The sequence below is a fragment of the Cibotium barometz genome, chromosome 8 (assembly GCF_041138505.1).
Source record: "Cibotium barometz isolate CiBa-2024 chromosome 8, ASM4113850v1, whole genome shotgun sequence".
NCBI lineage: Eukaryota > Viridiplantae > Streptophyta > Polypodiopsida > Cyatheales > Cibotiaceae > Cibotium > Cibotium barometz.
The window spans coordinates 52,869,040-52,876,018 of NC_141053.1; positions in this window are offsets into that span (position 1 = coordinate 52,869,040).

Sequence of the window (6,979 nt, forward strand, 5' to 3'; positions counted from 1 at the left end):
ATGTGCACAACCATTCTCAAGATCAACTCGAATGACAGAGTCCTAGAATTGTAGGTAGACATGGTTTTTCGACCAGTCATGCACCATTTGTGCTTCCCTCATGAAAGGACGTCCTAAGATCATTTGATATGACATAGGATGCTTGGAGAAATCCATTACAATGAAGGTATGTCTTACCTTGTATCCCAAAACCTTAATCTTAAGGTCCCTTAACATTCCAATAGGTTTAGCAATAGTTGCATTTGCCATCTTAACCACTATGTTTGTGACTTCGAGGTGAGGTCTCCCCATAGATTCCCAACAGTTTTTAGTCACAATGCTCACTCCAGCACCACCATCAAGGATTCCCTTTAAAGTTAATCCCTTGGTAGTAATGGGGAGGGTTGCATTAGATTCGTCACCTTCAAAGTACTGTCCCAACTTGTTCACAGGTATTTCAACGACCGAATCTTCATTTGGGTTGGGTTGTAGATCCCAATGTTCCCCTTCATCTTGAAGCGTGTCAGGTCTATCCATATTTGCAAATTGTGATAACCCCGCCTTTAGTTCTCCATTGAGAAATGCCCGAAGAGCTAAGAATAACTTAGGATCTCCGTATAATTTGGATATGATCGTGGTTCTGATTTCAGAGGACATGAAATCCATTAGCTTAGACACATTCAACAGTACTTTTCGAGACATCGCCCCTTGACTAGGGACTGGTGAAGATGGAATTACTTCCTCTTCGATGGGGTCAGGCATTCCCTCACTAAACATTCTTTCCAGCAAGAAGGGTGTTTGCCCACTTCCTGATGTCCTATCCTCACTTTCTTCCCGAATGATACTAGGTATAGCTAACGGTTTATGGTTCCTGTGAGGCTGAACTTGCGTAGGAAACACTGTGTCTGGAATTTTGATTTTTCTCGGGTTTGGCTCCAGTTCTCTTTGTGTTTCTTCCACCAAACCCCTTAAGTGTTGCACTTGTTCAATCTCCTCAACTGGGTTTGGATAAGTTCCAATCTTTTTCTTAAGGGTTTTTGGCCCACGTGGCTTGTCTTGGGGAGTCTCAGTCAGTTTGGGTGGTCGAGAGGGAATTAACTGACTTGGTTGTGGGGCCGAGGAAGTTCCCTTCTGTTTCCCTTTATTTATGTACTTGCTTGATTCTCCTTCGTTGAGCTCCCGAGTGGGTTCCTCCCTTAAGGTAGTGGCTTTGGTCCCCATGGTTTCTATTGAATCGGAATCATCTTCAGGATCATTCATATACACGAGGTCGTCTCCTGTCCCTATGTTGGTCTTTGAACTGGGCTTGGAGCTCGTGGCATTAAGCGATCTCTTCCGCCGTGTTTTCTTTTTCTTTGCCTGAGCGATTGATGCGGTATCCCTCTCTTCAAGAATGTAGTTTTGATTTTGAAGCATTGATCGTGTAACTACATTCACGGGTACAATGGGTGTGGTTTCTCGTGCTTGGTTGGTGACCTCAACCAAATTCAATGGCGTAATCTTGGGTGCATTAGGATTATGTGGACATTGAGCGATCAAATGATCTATGCCACAACGATTACATGTAAGTACCGGCATTCCCGATGTGCTCCCTTGATTTGGTTGCATATGAGTAGCGATCTTCTGTAGCCTATTAGGGCACTCCGCTACACGATGCGGTCCACCACAATCGTAGCATTGAAGAGGTGGTCTCCTCGCCAAGGTATTAAGGTTTTGCCCTCTTGTGGCGAGAGCAACCGCTTGATATACAGGCTTGACTTGCCCGAAATGATCCTCCATGTAGTACTGGGGAATCATTTCAAACGTATCAATCCCATATGGAGCAGTGGAGTCTATCTCCTCTTCATAATCCCCACACGCACTATGTGACTCACAACCCATCTGGTTTACAGGGGTAATCCTTGGATGTGGAGGTTGTGGTCCTAGCACTGGCGGTGGTAACGGCACAGACTGGACTACATTCGGATTCCTTGGAATTATGTGCTGTGACGGTTGCTCGACAGGTTGTGCAGGCATTAGCGCGGGTACTTGAGGTGTGTTTGACCAGGCTAGTGGTGCCTGATTTGCCAACATTCGCTTAAGTACTAGGCAATCTTTAGATTGATGGCCATACTTACCACATGCATTGCAATTCCCATTGAATTTGACTCTGAATGTGGGACATTCACTCGTGCTATGTGGTCCTAAGCACACCGAACACCATTGTTGCTCTCTCCTTGGGTACATATGGCTATTCTGAGGAGCTCGATTACCCCTAAAGTATTCTTGGAGAGCCTTAGTAAGGTCGGTCACAGATATTTCAGATATCTTGGGCTCCTTGGCAATAGGTTTTACCGTCATTGGCTCGTGCCCAGATACTTGCGAACTAACGGATTTTGTTTCTGAAGACACCTTTTTACCTGCAATCATCAAGTTGTCTTCTAACTGGATTGCATTGGCAGTGACTGCTTCCCACGTTGTAAGACCTCTAATGACTAGGCCATTGTAAATGTCCTCGTGGCGCAATCCTCGGATGAATCTATCGAGCAGTTGGTTATTATTGAACCGCTCGTCGGGAGTGCAGCGAGAATTTAGATGCTTCAATCGCTTATAAAGTCTCTCACTGACTCCCCTTCCTCGCGTTCAGCTTTTTGGAGTTGAGATGCTACTCCCCAAAGCACACCCTCACGTATGTATTCTTTCAAGAACAATCTCTTGAGAGTGGGGTAGTGAGTGCGCTCTTCAACCCTTAAGGTTCGACACCAATCTCCGGCCTTCCCACTCAAGGTTAAGCCTAAGGCTTTACACTTATGCAACTCATTGTGCTCTTCCAAGGAATCACACACGTGTTCAAAGACTTCAATGTGCTTCCTAACATCCTCGTTACCACTGAAGTTTTGAGTGAGCTTAGCCACTTGTACTGCCTTGCTTCTAGGTTCTCTCTCAGGCATGCCCCGCATGTTTTCCGCAATGGATCGTCCGATCGTCTGAGCAAATGCTGCGAGATCACCTAAGTGAGCAGGCATAGTTGGTGGAGGCACTTCTGGGATAGCCTGGCTGATAGGAGTTGGCGTTGGTCTGAGTATGTTGGCAAATGACGTAGGATATGATATGTGACTAGGCCTAGCTCCCCTTGGATAATGGTTATGATAAGGTGGTCGTGGAGCATACGCCATTGGCATACTAAGAGGCGTAGGAGCTACATGAGCATGAGTAGCGATAGGTACATAGGGTTGATAGGCACTGGCACGCACTGCTGTAGGTACTGTTCCACTAGGTAGCGGTGTCGTACTAACTACAGTGGTAACAGGTGCGCTTTCTGTCATACTCATCATTGGGGTAGGCATTGTGGATTCCTTAATGGAAAGTTGAGCCAAGGTTGGAAAGCTAAAGTTACTGCTCGTGGGCTCAACCTGCATTGAGACTCCAGGCGAAACAACATACGAAGGGTCTATGGGACTCACCGAGGGAGTCTCCACCCCAATTGTGATAGGGTTGGTTGTTTAGCCTTGCCCGTATCCAAAAATCTCATAGGGCCAGTGGAAACTAAGTTCACTCCCCTATTTTGCCTCTCAATTTGGATAATTCTATGAATAACCTCACATATCATTTGCTGTTGCTCTTCTAGATTAGTGGCGCTAGATGTAGATCGTAGGACTTCTAACCAACCCACATGGTATGTGTAACCTGTGTATAGGTCCGTTAAAGTCTCTGTGTGTAGATCATATTCCCAATTTTCATTGAGAAATATCCCATCCAGACTTGGTGTGCCAAATGGTTCTCTTGAAGTGGACGCAATGTCACTTCTTATGGATTGGCTTCTAGGGACCTCTACTTTAGGAAGAGCATCGGAATGTGGTAGCTCAGTAGGGCCCTCATTGAACGAAGTGGGTAGAATATCCACATGGACACTCTTTGGGAAGGTAGGGTCCACATAAGATGTGAATGGCGAATCCACTACCCCTCCTTCTTCATTTACTTCGCTTGTCGCATGTTCCGAGCGTGCAGCTCTACTAAAGGTCTCTATTAGACGACTAAACATGCTAGATCCGGGTTGTGGGGCCCACACTGGCATGTTTTGGCTTGTCTCCTCAGGGTTCTTGGTAGGGTGTCCTTCCATGGCTTCTGAGTCAGAGGACGAGTCACTATCCACTATTCGTGGATCTTGGGTTGCACTCCCTTGGGTTCCAGCCGAAGGCCAAGATGCTAACGTGGAGGGATGGTGTGAGCCTGCGTAAACTGAAACACTTTCTAGTGGTTCAGGCTCTAGCACCCGACCAGAACGTAGATGCATGTGACATGGGTACCCTACGTGCGTTGGTAACTACCCTTGAAACTCACACAAGTGGTTTCTTAGGTGTTTTGCACCTCGTTTTTACTTGTTTTTAGATTGTTTTTAACCCATTTTTGACCCCCTTACTTATGGTCGAACCTGGGCGAACCTGGGTTAGGGCGTGTGATAGCTCGAAACGAGCGTATCGTTTAAAGGGTCCTAGTGTACTTTACAGCACCGTGTTCGCCTATCTAGAGCTCCTGTAGTCCTCAAAACAGTCCGTTTCCTTTGGGGGGAAGGGGCAAAAGCCTATTTGCTTGTGGAGGAAAGGGTGAGGGCTTTATCCCACATGCTCACTTTACTCCTTGGGGAGTGGGCTACATATAGGGCACGACTTCCCATAAGCTCTCACTTGAAAGAAAGCTATGGAGGCTCACTCTCCTATATATATATATATCAAAAGACCGAGACCGAGACCGAGACCGAGGCCGGGGGTCGAGGGTCGATTGGGGTTCTTTCTTTTCAAAAAAATTTTCTCCAATTAGAAAATCTTTTCTCTCCACACGTTTGGTTCTTTCTTTAAAAATAAAATTTAATTTTTTATTTTTTATTTTTTATATTTTTTTTATTTTTATTTTCTTTTTTTTTGATAAGTTTTCTAGGGTTTCTTTAGGGTTCAGCCTTGGCCGCAGCGCAGTTCGCACACAGCACAGATCTGGGGATTCAGAAATCCCCCCTCCGCACGCAGATAACCAGATAACAGAATGCACGCCCACGCGCGGAGCGGAAAATTAACAAAAGAAACAGAAATGCAGAAGACAAATTGCAGAAACAGATTGCAAAACACAGAAACACCTCAACAACAAACACACAGTCGCTTTCCTACAGTGCAGATTAAACTTCACGCAGCAGCCGAGCTGCAAACTGGAGCTTGGTGCAGGGCAACTCCCCGGCAGCGGCGCCAAAAATGTGCGCTTTTGCCGCACAGGTCGTAGCTGGGGACTTGCCAGACACCGTATGCGAGCCACGAATGGCTGCAAGCATACAACCAGGGAAGGAAGCTCAAACAGAATGCAAAGGGTGTGTCACTCACTGCTCAACCGCCGCCTTGAAGGATTCCCGTGTCGCAGCCGTGAAGAAGGAGCCGCCGTCGCGCCGCTCTACCGCCTCTCCGCCGCCGTGCCGCTACACAGTGCTCGATCGCTCTCTCACTCTCTCTCTCTCTCTCTCACACGCAAGAGAAGGAAACCAAAGAGATAAGGCAAGAGCACTCTTGTATTCACAACACATGAGAATAAGGATTTTAGGGTTACATATGACTCTTATAGGTGACTTGGCCGTTCACACTTGGGCACCCATACATGGCCGGCCGATCCTAACCCTTATCCTACTGATATTCAAGGTGCGCCTCTCATCGGCGATCACCCAATCCCTTTATCCTTAACATATGGTGCCGACAAGCCCGGCCCATGACTCAGAATATTTAAATTAATGACGTAAAACATAGTATGTCTCAATGTCCGTCATGGGTTAACAATGGGATGACTCTTCCCTATTTTCAAGTTTATTTTCAAGGATTGATTACCCTTGTGTATGTAAATGTGATTGGTTTCCCAATCGTGGACCAACCTTCAGCATCTCTCATGTAAGACCTCGGAGGATCATGGTGTATGACCCTCTCCTCTAAAAATTCATCACCACCACAAATGTGTGGTGGAAGCTTAGCCCGAAGGTCTTAATCTTTGCATCATCCTATAGGATGCCTAAGGGTTTGGTCGTGTTCCTATGTAATAAGATTGACCAAGAGGCTTGTCCAAAAGGTGGGCTTCCCCAAGTCTCCCAACAATCCTTGGTGATTATGTTGACACCATCACGATTCTGGAGACCATCATTCCTTTATAAAAAACTGGCGCACGGTATTCATTTCCTCGCTTTCAAAGTAGTGTCACATCTTGTTCATGGGACCTTTTGGATGTACTTTTATCATGGGTATGCAAGGAGAGCGCTTGTTGTGGCATGGCTTATCCTCCTCCTCAGGTTCAGGTTCAATTGTGTGGAATCTTAAGTTCCCATTCATCCTTTATAAAAAACTGGTGCACGGTATTCATTTCCTCGCTTTCGAAGTAGTGTCACATCTTGTTCATGGGACCTTTTGGATGTACTTTTATCATGGGTATGCAGGGAGAGCGCTTGTTGTGGCATGGCTCATCCTCCTCCTCAGGTTCAGGTTCAATTGTGTGGAATCTTAAGTTCCCATTCATCCAGTCGAATAAGTCTCTCCAAAGTACTGAATTTCCTTGGAAAAGAGAACTTATCATGACTAGGACTTCAAAGGATAAGAAGGTTGTGAGGCTTGCTATGTCCCTCGTATGATATTCATGCTTACTTAGCTCGTACTTACTTGGAGGTGGGCTTAGACCTACCAATGCGTCTGGGATGTACATTGATCCTTCTCTAGGAGGTGATGCCTCTGATGGGGTCAAAATGAAGTTGTCACCTATCACATCAAAGAAAATATTATGGTGACTATGATGATACATGGGAAGGCCAACTTTCACCTCCCACTGAGTCTTCCCTCACTTCATTTAACAATGCAAAATTTGGTTGCATTGGTTCCAAAGGAAGAGGCTCCAAAACTGGCTCTTTTTACGGCCTCTTAAGAATGGTTATAGTTTTAATAAACGCCTTTGGTCGGCACTTAGGTTGCTTCATGGTTCTATGATTAGCTCTAGAATGGGGTGAGGAATC